The sequence below is a fragment of the Puma concolor genome, chromosome B3 (genome assembly GCF_028749965.1).
Source record: "Puma concolor isolate L17-30 chromosome B3, mPumCon1.1.hap2, whole genome shotgun sequence".
NCBI lineage: Eukaryota > Metazoa > Chordata > Mammalia > Carnivora > Felidae > Puma > Puma concolor.
The window spans coordinates 67,391,773-67,408,218 of NC_141672.1; the positions used below are offsets into that span (position 1 = coordinate 67,391,773).

Genomic DNA, 16,446 nt, shown 5'->3' on the forward strand with positions numbered 1-16,446 from the left:
CAGGGGCAGGGAAAAAGAAAAAATAAACATTGACCAGGCAGAGAGACTAAATGGCTTAATCCAAAGAGAGAGAAAGGAAAATAAAGGAGGAGGCAGGGAAAAAGAAACAAAGATAAAGCTACCCAGACAGAGAAGCTATATGCTTTGATTAATCCAGAGAGAGAGAGAAAGGAAAGTAAAGAAGGAGGTGCAGAACATGTATCAAAAGAATGGATTAAATATGTCTGCTTAAACAAACCAACAACCAGAGTAACGAGCCTAGAGGAGGGAAGAGATAAGAAGGATAAAAGGAAGGAAGAATATATCTAAATAATAAGAATTGTCCAAGAATTAATCCAGGCAATGTGGCAGCAATGATCTGGAGGAGGGGGCCGTCTGTTCCTCAGCGTCTATCCTGCTCCAGTACACTGTTACCCAGTTTGGTGTAGGCGGTCCCGCCTCCTCTGTGGACCCCATGGGCCAATCCCTGAGGCCCCGCCTTGGTGGTGATGGGGAGAAAAATGGCAAGCCCCAGTCTCTTCTCCATGACCTGGTGTCCCAAATAACTCCATTCAAGCTGTCCTCACTGTGCCACAGGCACAGACAAGGCAGTCTGTCTCGCTCCAATGACTCCCCAGCCCCTGCGCTTGGTTGGGATTCAAACTCCCACTCAGTGCGGAACTGGGGAAGCACCTCTCCATGCCGCCTGATGTGTGGTCCCAGCGGGTTTTGTCCTATCCCGCAGCACTTCAGGGAGAGGACTGCTTTCTCCTACTGCGGACTGCACCCCTGACCTAGCCACCCAGCTGGAGGGTGGCTAGCTACCCCCCCCCCCACCCTAGGTGCATGAACCAGGAAGCCAGCCCCAGTCCGGAGAAAGCCCCACAGTTAGAGATGGGATCCCTCTCTGTCCTGGTCCGAGGTTTTTCTCTTGTCCAGATTCAGTCCTATGCTTCCCCAGCCTCTCTTTCCCTTCCCTTTGTCTCTCTGCAGAAGGGGATCCCTCCACTCGGTGCCTATGTGGCCCACTTTATCTCCCCCAGTTCGCAATCACCCACCTATGGCCCATCAGGTTGTCCGGGTGTCTCTCTGGTAGACTCAGTTTTTTTTCTCCCAGACTCTTGGGTTCAAAGTCCTTTGGATTCAACCCTTCTTTATTTGAGAGACACAGGAAGTACGGATCCCCCTACTTCTCCACCAGGTTGGGCCCTCCTCAAGAATTTTAAAAAAGAGATAGAAAATATCAAAAAGTACTAAACACAAGTCACAGACCTGTACAATACAATAACTGAACTAAAAAACTTAATACATGGTTTCAACAGAAGACTAAATCAAATTTGAAGACAGGACAGTAGAATTCATTCAATCAGAAGAGCAAAAAGAAAAAAGAATGAAAAAATAAAGACAGGTTAAGTGACTTATAAGATACCATAAAATGGCCGATATATGCATTATAGGGATTCCAGGAAAAGAGAGAGAATGAGGCAGAAAGCTTATTCAAAGAAATAATGGCTGAAACTTCCCTAACCTGGAAAAATAGACATTCAGATCCAGGAACCTCAAAGAGTACCAAATAAGAATCCAAAGAGACCCAGACCAAAGTATTATGATTAATTTGTCAAAAGTTAAAGAGAGAAGCTTAAAGGGATCTAAAGAAAAGTAACTTATTACATACAAGGGAACCCCCAGGAGACTACTAAGTATTTCAGACAAAACTTTATTGCCCAGAAAGGAGAGGGATGATATATTCAAAGTAGTAAAGAAATAAAATGCTGACCAAGGATACTCTATCTGGCAAAGTTGTCCTTCAGATATGAAATAGTTTTTCAGACGAACAAAAGCTGAAGGAGTTTATCACTACTAGATCAGCCTTATAATATATTATAAGGGAGCTCTTCAAGCTGAAACAAAAAGATGATTAATAACATGAAAAAATATAAAAGTATAAATTTCACTCGTAAAAGTAAATATATAGTTAAATACAGACTACTCTAACATCATGATAGTGGTGGGTAAATCACTTATAGCTCTAGTATAAAAGTTAAGCCAGGAAAGAATTGAAAAGTAACTATAACAACAACAACCTGCTAATGGATACACAATAAAAAATGTAAATTGTGACATCAAAAACATAAAAAGTGGGGGAGGATGTAAGAACATACAGCTTTTGGACATATTCAAAGTTAAGTTGTTATCTGCTTAAAATAAAATTATAACATACAGGCACCTGGGTGGCACAGTCAGTTAAGTGCTCAACTCTTGATTTTGGCTCTGTTCATGATCTCATGATTCATAAGTTTGAGCCCCTCATCAGGCTCTGAGCTGACAGTGTGGAGCCTGCTTGCTCTCTCTCTCTCTCTCTCTCTCTCTCTCTCTCTGCCCTTCTCCACTCATGCACATGCACATGCACATGCATTCTTTCAAGGTAAATAAAAATTAAAATAAAATTATAACATTTTGTTATGTAAACCTCATGGTAGCCACAAAGCAAAACCTAAATACACAAAAGGTAAGAAAGGAACCTAAGAATAACATTATAATCATTGAATCACAAAGGAAGAGAGCAAGAGAAGAGATAAAGGAATTACAAAACAGTCAGCAAACAATTAACAAAATGACAATATGTACACATCTATCAATAATTAGTTAAATATAAATGGGCTAAATTCTCCAATCAAAAGACAAAGAGTAATTGAATAGATTAAAAAACAAGACCCAACTATATGTTGCTGACAAGAGACTCACTTTAGCTTTCAGGACATGCAAAGACAGAGACAAGCAATGAGGAAGTGCAAACAGAAACCAGAAGAAAGCAATGGTAGGTATATTTACATCAGACAAAAGAAACTTTAACCCAAAAAACCGTAACAAAAGGTATAATGACAGATGGTCATTATACAATGATAAAGGGGTCAATTCATCAAGGTTATAACAACTGTAAATATTCACACATCCAACAATGAAACAGCTAAATATATAAATCAAATATTAACATCTAAGGAGAGAAATAGCAATACAATACTAAAAAAAAAATCAGTATCTCACTTTCAACAATGGATAGACAGAAGATGTTAAGGAAACACTGGACTTAACCTACACATTAAACCCAATAAACCTGATATATACAGAATATACTACCTAAGAGCAGTAGAATACACTTTTTACTCTAGACTACATGGAACATTCTCCAGGACAAATCCTATGTTAGAGCACCAAACAAGTCTTCATAAACTTACAAAGACTGACATCATATCAAGTATCTTTTCCAACCCCTATGGAATGAAACTACAAATCAGTTATAAAAGGAAAACTGGAAAATTCACATATACATGGAAAATAAACAATGTGCTACTGAACCAATGGGTCAAAGAAATTAAAAGGGAACATAAAAATGTTTTGAAAAAAAATGAAAATGGAAACAAACATACCAAAAGTGATGGGCTCAGGAAAAGCAGTTCTAAGAGGGAAATTTATAGTAATAAAAGATTAAATTAAGAAAAAAGAAAGTCGGGGCGCCTGGGTGGCGCAGTCGGTTAAGCGTCCGACTTCAGCCAGGTCACAATCTCGCGGTCTGTGAGTTCGAGCCCCGCGTCGGGCTCTGGGCTGATGGCTCAGAGCCTGGAGCCTGTTTCCGATTCTGTGTCTCCCTCTCTCTCTGCCCCTCCTCCGTTCATGCTCTGTCTCTCTCTGTCCCAAAAATAAATAAACGTTGAAAAAAAAAATTAAAAAAAAAAAAAAAGAAAAAAGAAAGTTTTCAAACAACCTAACTTTACATCTCAAGAAATTATAAAAAGAAGGAAAATCAAAGCCCGAAGATACTAGAAAGAAATAACAAGTATCAGAGCAGAAATAAATGAAATAGAGACTATAAAGACAAGAGAAAAGATTAATGAAACTAGGAGCTAGTTGTTTGAACAGATAAATAGAACTGGCTAAGAAAAAAAGAAAGGACTCAAACAAAATCAGAAATGAAGGAGACATTACAACTGATAACACAAATATAATAAGGATTGTAAGAAACTACCATGAATAATTATATACCAATTAGATAAACTAGAAGAAATGAATAAATTCTTAGAAACATACCAAGATTGAATCATGAAGAAAAGAAAAATCTGAGCAGACCAATTACTAATAAGAAGATTGAATCAGTAATCAAATCTCTCCCAACAAAGAAAAGTCCAGGACTAGATGGCTTCACTAGTGATGTCTACCAACATTTAACAAAGTTATTACCAATACTTCTCAAACTCCTCCAAAAAATAAAAGATTAGGAAATAATTCCAAAATTATCTAAACTTATCATGATACCAAAACCAGACAAAGACAAGACAAAAAAAGAAAATTAAAGGCAAATATCCCTGGGGCGCCTGGGTGGCGCAGTCGGTTAAGCGTCCGACTTCAGCCAGGTCACGATCTCGCGGTCCGTGAGTTCGAGCCCCGCGTCGGGCTCTGGGCTGATGGCTCAGAGCCTGGAGCCTGTTTCCGATTCTGTGTCTCCCTCTCTCTCTGCCCCTCCCCCGTTCATGCTCTGTCTCTCTCTGTCCCAAAAATAAAAATAAACGTTGAAAAAAAGAAAAAAAAATAATAAAAAAAATAAAGGCAAATATCCCTGATGAATGTAGATGCAAAACAAAATATTAGCAAACTAAATTCAACAGTATATTAAAAGTATCATGCACAATGATCAAGTGAGATTTACTCTTAGGATGCAAGGATGATTCAAGATGCAAACCAATCAATTTGATACACCACATTAATAAAATGAAGGATAAAAATCATGATCATCTTAAGAGATGCAAAAAAAAAAAGGATTTAACAAATGTCAACATCAATTGATGGTAAAAATTTTCAATGAACAAGATATAGAAGAAACATACCAGAACATAATATAGACCACAGCATATAAGCCCACAGGTAACATTATACTCAACAGCAAAAAGTTGAAACTTTTCCACTAAGATAAGGAATGAGGCAAAAATGCCCATTCCTGTCACTTTTATTCAATATAGTACTGGAAGACCTAGAAAGAGCAATTAGACAAGAAAAAAAAAAAAAGGCATCCAATTTGGTAAGTAAGAAGTAAAACTGTCTTTTTGCAGATGACATGATGTCACATATAGAAAACCCTGAAGACTCCACCAAAAACTGTAAGAACCAATATATGAATTCAATAAAGTTACAGAATACAAAAAAATCAGCTGCGTATCTACACATGAACAACAAACTATTAGAAAGAAACATTAAGAAAACAGTTCCCTTTACAACAGCACCAAAAACTAAGAACAATAAAATACTTTGGAATAAATTTAACCAAGTAGGTAAAGAACTGCATAATAAAAACTTTAAAATTTTTTTCATGTTTTTAATTTTTTTTATTATCGAAGTATAATTCACATACAATGTTATATTCGTTTTAGGTGTACAACATATTGATTCAATAATTCTATACCTTACTCAATGCTCACTGCAATTAATTCTATACCTTACTCAATGCTCACTGCAATTATTTGTAGTCACCGTACATTATTACAATACTATTGACTATATTCCCTATGCTATACATTTCATCCTCAAGACTTTTAAATTTATTTTATAACTGGAAGTTTGTACCTATTAATCCCCTTTATTTTGCCTATCCTCCTACCCATCTCTCCTCTGACAACCACCAGTTTGTTCTCTGTATTTATGAGTGTTTGTTTGTTTGTGTGTTTTTAGATTTTAGATTTAAGTCAAATTATATGGTATCTGTCATTCTCTGCCTGACTTATTTCACTTAGAATAACACCCTCTAAGTCCATCCATGTTTGTCATAATTAGCAAGATTTCATGCCATACGGCTCATATTTGCTCAAGATATTGCTTTCATATCCTGGCTATTGTAAATAATGCTACACTAAACATGAATATGCATGTATCTTTCAAATTAATGTTTTATTTTCTTTGGATAAATACCCCATAGTGGAATCACTGAATACTATGGCATTTCTATTTTTCATTTTTGAGGAAATTCATACTGTTTTCTATAGTGGATCACCAATTTATATTCCCACCAACAGTGAAAAAGCATTCCCTTTTCTCCACATTGTTGCCAACACTTGTTATTTCTCGTTTGTTTTTTGTTTCTGTGTGTGTGTGGTTTGTTTTGTTTTTTCTTTTTTTTTTTAGTTTTTTTTAAACGTTTATTTATTTTTGAGACAGAGAGAGACAGAGCATGAACAGGGGAGGGGCAGAGAGAGGGAGACACAGAATCTGAAACAGGCTCCAGGCTCTGAGCTGTCAGCACAGAGCCCGACGCGGGGCTCGAACTCACGGCCCATGAGATCATGACCTGAGCCGAAGTCGGACGCTTAACCGACCAAGCCACCCAGGCGCCCCTGTTTTGTTTTTTCTAAGAGAGAAAACACAAGTAGGGGAGAAAGAGAGAGAAGGGGAAGAGAATCTCAAGCAGGTTCCACACCGAGCATGGAGCCCAACTTGGGACTCCCATCTTACAAGCCTGAGATCATGACCTGAGCTGAAATCAAGAGGTGGACATTTAACCAACTGAGCCACCCAGACACCCCTGTACACTTTAAATATATACAATTCTATTTGTCATTTAATGAAAAATGAACATATATGTATGTATGTAGAAATAAATATGAATCAGTCAATCATATACTAGTTACCTCTGAAGTAAGCACTGACTGGGAAGGCACAAGAGGGAATGCCCTGGATATTAAAAGTGTTCTAGATCTTGATTTGGGTAGCAGTTATGCAGGTGTGTATAATACATAAAGACCAGTGCACCTTACACACTTCATTATTAAATAGTTTTAAAATGATAATTTTAAAGTTAGGTTGGTGGAAAAGGGCAAAAACAAGTGTTAAAAAAATCTGAAGGGAAGCACCTGGGTGGCTCAGTTAGTTCAGCATCTGACCTCGGCTCAGGTCATGATCTCTTAGTTCATGGGTTCGAGCCCCATGTTGGGGCTCTGTGCCGAGAGCTTACAGTCTGGAGCCTGCCAAGGATTCTGTATCTCCCTCTCTCTCTGCTCCTCCCCTAGTCACACTCTGCCTCTCTCTCTCAAAAATAAAATAAATATTAAAAAAATTTTTTTTAATCTGAAGGGAAAAGCAACATCACAAACAGCTGCCACTTTTCAGAAGGAATATAGCTTTGTACATGCATATATATATTTAAAAACCTTCCAGCAATACACAGAAAATATTTTTCATATAAATACTTATAAATGGGGAAGGTAAACAAAAACAATCAATTTCTAACAATGGGGAAAAGCTGGGAAGATTTGAGTTATATATACTCTGAAATATACAGCTATTGTAATGGTGCTACCATTTATTGTTGAGAGGAGGTTTTATGTGCCACTACAGTGGTTTGTAGAGCAGGCTTCAGATATTCATCACACAAGTGAAATATAAATAAGTGATGTTCTTTGTCTGACTGTCCAAGATTATGAATGTATATCTACCCTGATTTTTAAAATCAGAAAAGCAGTTATGCTTCTCAGTTAAAAGAATTAGTAAGAGACATCTAAATGACAGTCACAGAATAGAGAGGTACTGTTCTCCCAGAGTCTTCTGCTATTTGAACCATATATTCAAATGTTTTTAGTCCCTGGGTCAGATACCAGTTGTGAAAACAAACAAAGTAGAAGTGACAGTACATAATCCATAATATCCCTATGGCTTGAAATAGCGGCCTTTGCCTAATATATATTCATTTGCATGGAAAGCTACTAGCTCTACAAAAATAACAAAATGACACAAAGAAATTGACCTGAGTAGTAGTTCTAAACCAGGTACAATTTTGACCTCATCCCCGCTGCAAGACATTGGTAATGTCTAGAGAAAATTTTAATTATCACAAATAGGGCTGCTATGGACATTAATGGATGTTAAGTCAGATATTCTACTAAATATCTTCCAGTACCCAAGATGGCACCCTTCTCCTCCCAACAAAAAATTATCCAGTCTAAAATGTCGATAGTGAAGTTGAGAAACTTGAACCAAGTGTTGGCTGACAGAGACCATAAAATTTTATGTCATCAGATCATCCCTGACTTGTCTTCTTGACTATAACCTGGAAGTCAATGGCCAGATCTAGAGAGACAAGACAGCATTCACAGAAGATGGGAAGCTACCAGAAACCCTGAGTATGTAGAAAACCATTATCTGGAACCTTATCTGTGACTGAGGTACACAATATTTCCTGCTGCAACATTTCATATCCCTTATTATAAAAAATATGCAATATCTATTTAAAATGTGGTAGCCAAGGCAATAACCAGAGGAATATTATAGTATATTTATGATTCCTAATGAGATTCAACAAAAAATCAACTAAAAATTTAGAAAATAACAATAACCCTTGAGAAAATAGAAGAGGAAAGTAATTTAAAACAAGAAATTTATGGTATACAAAACCAAACACCTGAAGATTTATCCTTCACAATAAATCATTATAAAAATATATTTTAACAGAAAATTACGGACCAATATCCTTTATGAATACTGATAGAAAACCCTTAAAACATTAGAAAAAGAAATCCAGCAAAATATAAAAATGAAAAATATCATGACAAAGAAGGATTTAATCTTAGGAATACAAGGTTGGTTTAATTTATGAAAACCAACATGGTTTATCATATTAGCAGAATAAAGAAGAAAAACTATTCATTTCAACAGATGCAGAAAAAGCATTAGACAAATTTCATATTCATTACTAATAACAACTGTCAGCAAAGTATGAGCGGACCTATCTGAAGCAGATGGACAGTATCTATAAAAGTAAAGCTAACATTATACTTAATGGTGACATATGAAATGCTTTTTCCCAAAGAACAGGAACAAGTTGAAGAAATCCATTCTCACTACTTTTATTCTACATTGTACTGAAAATCTCAGTGCAATATGACAAAAAAAAAGGGGGGGGCATAAATATTGAATTTCTAACAATGGGGAAGTTTGTAGCAGTTTGTGAAGCATGCTTTCAGGTATGTATCACACAAATGAAAGATAAAGAAGTAATATGCTTTTCTGATCAAGATTCTTTATTTCTAGATGACATGATTACACATGGAGAAAACTCAATGAAATCTATAAAAATTACTAGATTAAATAATTTTAGTAACACAGTAAGATACAAGATCAATACATAAAATTCAATAGTTTCTATAAACTAATACACAAAATGAAATTTAAAACAAAGCAAAATAATAATTAAAAATAAGCCTAACAAAAGAAATGCAAGTTTACTAAACTCCAAATTACTAGTGAGAGAAATTTTTTAAAACCCTAAATATTTTAAAAACCTAAATAAATGGCAAGATACATAATGTTCACAGGTCAGAGGCTCAATGTCGTTACTACAGCAATTGTCTCCAAATTGAGGTACAGATTCACACAATCCCTAGAAAAATTCTGGCAAACATTTTGAACTAATTGACAAGCTAATCCTAAAATTTCTATGGAAATGCACCTGATCTAAAATTCCCAAAACAATCTTTAAAAGGAAAACAAATCCAGGAGCACCTGGGTGGCTCAGTCAGTTGAGCATCCCACTCTTGATTTCAGCTAAGGTCATGATCTCACAGATCATGAGTTCGAGCCCCACACTGGGCTCTGTGCTGAGAGTGAAGAACCTGCTTGAGATTCTCTCTCTCTTCTCTATTCCTGTCCCTCCCTCTCAAAATAAATAAACTTCTTATTTGCAAATCAATCAATGTGATACATCACATTAATAAAAGAAAAGAACCATATGATCCTGTCAATCAATGCAGAAAAAGCATTTGACAAAATTCAGCATCCTTTCTTAATAAAAACCCTCAAGAAAGTCAGAATAGAAGGAACATACTTAAACATCATAAAAGCCATTTATGAAAAGCCCGCAGATAATATCATCCTCAATGGGGAAAAACTGAGAGCTTTCCCCCTGAGATCAGGAACACGACAGGGATGCCCACTCTCACTGCTGTTGTTTAACATAGTGTTGGGAAGTTCTAGCATCAGCAATCAGACAACAAAAGGAAATCAAAGGCATCATATGTGGCAAAGAAGAAGTCAACCTTTCACTTTTTGCAGATGACATGATGCAATACATGGAAAACCCGATATTCTCCACCAAAAGTCTGCTAGAACTGATATATGAATTCAGCAAAGTCGCAGGATACAAAATTAATTTACAGAAATCACTTGTATTCTTATAAACTAATAATGAAGCAACAGAAAGACAAATAAACTGATCCCATTTACAACTGCACCAAGAATCATGAAATACCTAGGAATAAACCTAACCAAAGATGTAAAATATCTGTATGCTGAAAACTATAGGAAGCTTATGAAGGAAACCGAAGAAGATACAAAGAAATGGAAAAACATTCCATGCTTATGGATTAGAAGAATAAATATTGTCAAAATGTCAATGCTACCCAAAGCTATCTACACATTCAATGCAATCCCAATCAAAATTGCACCAGCATTCTTCCCGAAGCTAGAACAAGCAATCCTAAAATTTGTATGGAACCAAAAAAGGCCCCAAATGGCCAAATTTTGAAGAAGAAGACCAAAGCGAGAGGCATCACAATCCCAGACTTTAGCCTCTACTACAAAGCTGTAATCATCAAGACAATATGGTATTGGCACAAAAACAGACATATAGACCAATGGGATAGAATAGAGACTCCAGAATTGGACCCACAAATGTAGGGCCAACTAATCTTTGACAAAGCAGGAAAGAACATCCAATGGAAAAAAGAGAGTCTCTTTAACAAATGGTGCTGGGAGAACTGGACAGCAACATGCAGAAGAATGAAACTAGACCACTTTCTCACACCATTCACAAAAATAAACTCAAAATGGATAATGGACCTGAATGTGAGACAGGAAACCATCAAAACCCTAGAGGAGAAGCAGGAAAAAAATCTCTCTGACCTCAGCCGCAGCAAATTCTTACTTGACACATCCCCAAAGGCAAGGGAATTAGAAGCAAAAATGAACTATTGGGACCTCATCAAGATAAAAAGCTTCTGCACTGCAAAGGAAACAATCAACAAAACTAAAATACAGCCGACGGAATGGGAAAAGATATTTGCAAATGACATACTGGATAAAGGGCTAGTATCCAAAATCTATGAACTCACCAAACTCCACACCCGAAAAACAAAGAATCCAGTGAAGAAATGGGCAGAAGACATGAATGGACACTTTTCCAAAGAAGACATCCAGATGGTCAACAGAAACATGAAAAGATGCTCAATGTCACTCCTCATCAGGGAAATACAAATCAAAACCACACTGAGATACCACCTCACTCTGGTCAGAGTGGCTAAAATGAACAAATCAGGAGACTATAGATGCTGGCAAGGATGTGGAGAAATGGGAACCCTCTTGCACTGTTGTTGGGAATGCAAACTGGTACAGCCGCTCTGGAAAACAGTGTGGAGGTTCCTCAAAAAATTAAAAATAGATCTGCCCTATGACCCAGCAATAGCACTGCTAGGAATTTACTCAAAGGATACAGGAGTACTGATGCATAGGGTCACTTGTACCCCAATGTTTATAGCAGCACTTTCAACAATAGCCAAATTATGGAAAGAGCCTAAATGTCCATCAACTGACAAATGGATAAAGAAGATGTGGTTTATATATACAATGGAATACCATTTGGCAATGAGAAAGAATGAAATCTGGCCATTTGTAGCAACGTGGATGGAACTGGAGAGTGTTAAGTGAAATAAGTCATACAGAGAAAGAAAGATACCATATGTTTTCACTCTTATGTGGATCCTGAGAAATTCAACAGAAGTCCAGTGAGGAGGAGAAGGGGGAGAAAAAAAAAGTTACAGAGAGGGAAGGAGGCAAACCATAAGAGACTCTTAAATATTGAGAATAAACTGAGGGTTGATGGGGGATGGGGGGGAGGGGAAAGTGGGTGACAGGCACTGAGGAGGGCACCTGTTGGGATGAGTACTGGGTGTTGTCCAGAAACCAATTTGACAATAAATTTCATAAGAAAGAAAGAAAGAAAGAAAGAAAGAAAGAAAGAAAGAAAGAAAGAAAGAAAGAAAGAAAGAAAGAAAGAAAGAAAGAGAGAGAGAGAGAGAAAGAAAGAAAGAAAGAAAGAAAGAAAGAAAGAAAGAAAGAAAGAGGAAAAGAAAAAGAAAAATAAGAAGAAAAAGAAAATAAATCCAGAAGCTTTACACCACAGTAGTCAAGAACACATACTATTGGTGTGAGGCAGATAAAAAATGAAGAATTCAGGGGCGCCTGGGTGTCTCAGTCGGTTAAGTGTCCGACTGCAGCTCAGGTCCCGATCTCGCGGTCAGTGAGTTCGAGCCCCGCGTGGGGCTCTGGGCTGATGCCTCAGAGCCTGGAGCCTGCTTCCGATTCTGTGTCTCCCTCTCCCTCTGCCCCTCCCCCGTTCATGCTCTGTCTCTCTCTGTCTCAAAAATAAATAAACTTTAAAAAAAAAATGAAGAATTCAAAAACAGATCCTACCTAGCACACATTCATACAGATATCTATCTATCTATCTATCTATCTATCTATCTATCTATCTATCCATCCTTCCATCCATCCATCCATCCACACACATACACACAGTTGACCCTTGGACAATGTGGAGGTTAAGGGCAAGGATCTGTTCTCCTGCACAGTCAAATTCCACATATAATTTGTGACTCCCCCCAGATTTAACTAATAGCTTACTATGTTCAGAAGCCTTACCAATAACATAATATATTGTATTACGTATGTATTGTATAATGTATTCTATACTGATATACTATGTTCTTATAGTAAAGCTAAAGAAAAAATTTTATTAAAATCTTAAGGGAGAGAAAATAAATTCAATACTGTACTGTATTTGCCAAAAAAAATCCACATATAAGTGGACCCACACCATTCAAATCTATGTGGTTCAAGGGCCGTTTGTAAATATATTAAATAAAAACTTTTAAATATATCCTATGGGTCTACTTCTCTGGCTGAAACCTGATACAGATTTTAAAAGACCTAAGAGACATATGAGCCAGGTGCATTGCATTTATTTGGGTACAGGCTTGAAGAAAATGTTAAAAATCTTCATAAAACTACTGAGGAAATGTAAATATAGACTGGTTGCTTGACAATAGTAAGGAGCTTTTGCTAATTATTTTCAATGTAATAATGGTATTTTGGACATATTTTAAAAGTCTATTAAATGGAAATTTAAAATAAGACACTACTACACTCTTTACAGAATGACTAAAATAAAAAAGAATGACAGCCCCAAATATTGACAAGAATGTAAAGCAAATGGAATTCTCACATACTGCTAATGGGGGTATAAAATGATACAACCACTTTGGAGAACTCTTAGGTCATTTTTATGATGTTAAATGTGTACCTATCCTACAATTGAGTCATCCTATCCCTAGGCATTAACCCAAAAGAAATGAAAAAGACTTGTACAGGAATGTTTATAATAACAGCTTCATTCATAATAACCACATACAAAAAAAGGGGAAGACACAATTCAGCTTTCCATCAACAAGACAGTAAATAAACAAGTTGAGGAACATTCATAAGATGAAATATTATTCAGCAATAAAAAGAGCAGATTGCTAATACATTGATAAATTTCACAACTTTTATACTGAGCAAAGACAAAACTAATGTATGATTTTAAAAATTCAGAAAATGATGGTCTCTAAGGATGGGGAGGGGAAAATGACTGAAAAGGAGCACAAGGGAAGTTCCCATTGTAATGGATTTTAAAAATTCAGAAAATGATGGTCTCTAAGGATGTGGAGGGAAAAATGACTGCAAAGGTGCACAAGGGAAGTTCCCATTGTAATGGAGATAAACGCTCTTTATCTAATTTTGGATGTTGAATACTTGGATATACTCAATATCCAAAACTCACCAAAATTTCACTTATCCTTACATCTTATTATGTATAAATTATACTTCAATAAAATAAACACAAATAACCTGTAAATTCAGTCAATAAAACCAGAAGTTTTTTTCCCCCAAAAAAGACCAGTAAAACAAAATAACACTTTGACAAGTCTCATTAAGAAAAACATTAGAAATAAGAAAAGGGATTTAACAGCTATGAAGGAATGTTTTAACATTATAAAAGAATACTAAGTACAACATCATACCAATAAAATTTTCAAACTACACGAAATGGATCATTTCCTAAGAAACTAAAAATTAATAAAATTGACACAAGAAGAAGTAGAAAACCTGAATAAATAAATAACAGAAGAAAATGGAAAACAAAGACCAACTCATAATCCTATGAAAAGAAATAAAGAAAACCTTATTTAAAATAGAGTTGGGGGCACCTGGGTAGTTCAGTCAGTTAAACATCTGACTCTTGGTTTCAGCTCAGGTCATGATCTCATGGTTTGTGGGATTGAGCTCCATGTCAGGCTGTGCGCTGACAGAGCAGAGTCTGCTTGGGATTCTCTCCCTCTCTCTCTGCCTTTTCCCTGCTCATGCTCTTGCTCTCTCTCAAAATAAATAAACACATAAAATACAAATAATAAAATAAAAGAAAATAAAAGGAGTTGGGAAGCTCTGAAGGAGAGCTCCTGTGCATGTACCACTACATAACCAGCAGGAAGAAGGAAGTTAGAATTATTTGAACAAGGAAGTATAGTTTTTGACCAACAATTTTATCTCCTGCCTTTAAGGAAGGAGGATCCCTCCCTGCCACAGCAACAACACACTAACCACTGATTGCAGCCAAAGAAAAACTGTCACTACCTCAAACTCTTGTTTTTCACCAATAAAGCTTTGGTCAAACAACTATCTCCAATTTCCTCTTAAAACCTAATAAAAGCTGACCTTTCCATTGCCTCTTTGGACGTGGCTATGGCTCACTATAATTTGCTTGTCCTGAATTGTAATTCCTCTGCTAATCTTGAATAAACTCATTTTTTACTTAAATAAAATTATTCTTTGCTCTGTTTAAAGTTAACTCCCCAAAAAAGGCATTTTGTCCAGGGAATTTTGAGAAAGAGTTCTTCCAACAAGGAAATTAATACACTAAAAAGAAAAATTAGTATAATCCTACATTTAAAAACTGGTACACTTAATCCATCACTGCATTAAAGGAATATGATCCTATAAATGTAAAATTTGTTAACACCAAAAATCTATTAATTAAGTTCATTAAATTAAGCAATTAAAAAAATGTTTAAAAATCCTTACCATTAGTCCCCAAAAAATGAAGTGCTAAAATTCAACTCTCGTTCCTATTTTTTTAGATTTTGGTATATATACTTCACCCTTGAACAATGGGGGAACTAGGGACACCAATCCCCCACACAAAAATCCACAAATAACTTTGACTTCTTAAAAATTTAATTACAAATAGCCTACGGCTGACTGGAAGTTTTACTGATAATATGAACAGTTGATTAACACATATTTTGTATACCGTATATATTATAGACTGCATGTTTACAATAAAGTAAGCTAGAGAAAAGAAAATGCTGAGAAAATCATTTGGAATCCTAGATTGGTGGAGCCTGAGCCAGCACGGTAGTTAGTGCCTGTGTAACCCAGTTGGTATCACAGAAGGGACAGTGGCCATGGCACAGGCTCCACAGGGTCAGGAGTCACCATGCTGAAGGCAGTGTGGCGGGTGTTGAGGTGGCTTCAGACCCAGAAAGTGGCCCAGGCTGCAATCCTTGAGCTGTGAGAGGGGTTAAGAAGATGTTCATGTCTCCCTCTGACCAGTGGTGCCTTCACCTCTAGAGAGGTCATCCTCCTGACCCTTTGCAGACATGCTATCCAGCAACCAGTCTAGCCTAGTCAAGATGATGATCCACCCCGTTCCACACTATTCAAAGACTACCAGAACATTCCTGGAAATGAGAAGGCTAATGATGTCATACAAAGACTTTTGTCTTTGGAAATGGCCTACCAGAAAAAGAAGCTAAAAATCAAGCAAGAGCAGTTGATGAACAAGATCATGGCAAACCATGAGGACACCAGTACCCTGGACACTCTAATAGTTGCCTTGACTGTCAAGATCTGCAGTTATAAAGAATATATGCATAAATATTGAAAGGACAAAGCCCACAAGTGCTATCTGCTGATAAGCAGCAATCAGAGGAAAAAGATGCTCAAAAACTTCCGTAAGACCAACTATAATGTCTTTGAAAAGATATGCAAGGAGTTGGGGACTGAGTATACCTTTCTCCTCTGTACTAGTGAAAAGCTCACCACTGTGGTGACCAAGAAGGTTCTGTATATTCACGTTTTCCAGGAGGCACAAAAGCAATCAATCAATCAAGAAGCAAGCCCTAAAAGCTGCAACAGCAACCTGGAAACAAAGTCAGAAGAATCCACAGAGTCCTTGCAAAGCTGGGCCAGAGGCAATCAAAGGAAACCACTAAATTTTATTGGATTTTCAAAATTTTTAAGGAAACGAAAATACATTTACAGTACTGCCTTTATCAAAAA

The 16,446-nt window shown here is 36.6% G+C and overlaps 1 protein-coding gene and 1 pseudogene across 1 annotated transcript in view; one reads left to right on the top strand and one right to left on the bottom strand.

The window, feature by feature from the left end:
- Positions 1-16,446, bottom strand: part of NUBPL (NUBP iron-sulfur cluster assembly factor, mitochondrial) — a 246,002-nt gene that overhangs the window by 86,914 nt on the left and 142,642 nt on the right.
- On the top strand, positions 15,497-16,379 carry LOC112855037 (small ribosomal subunit protein uS15m pseudogene; annotated as a pseudogene).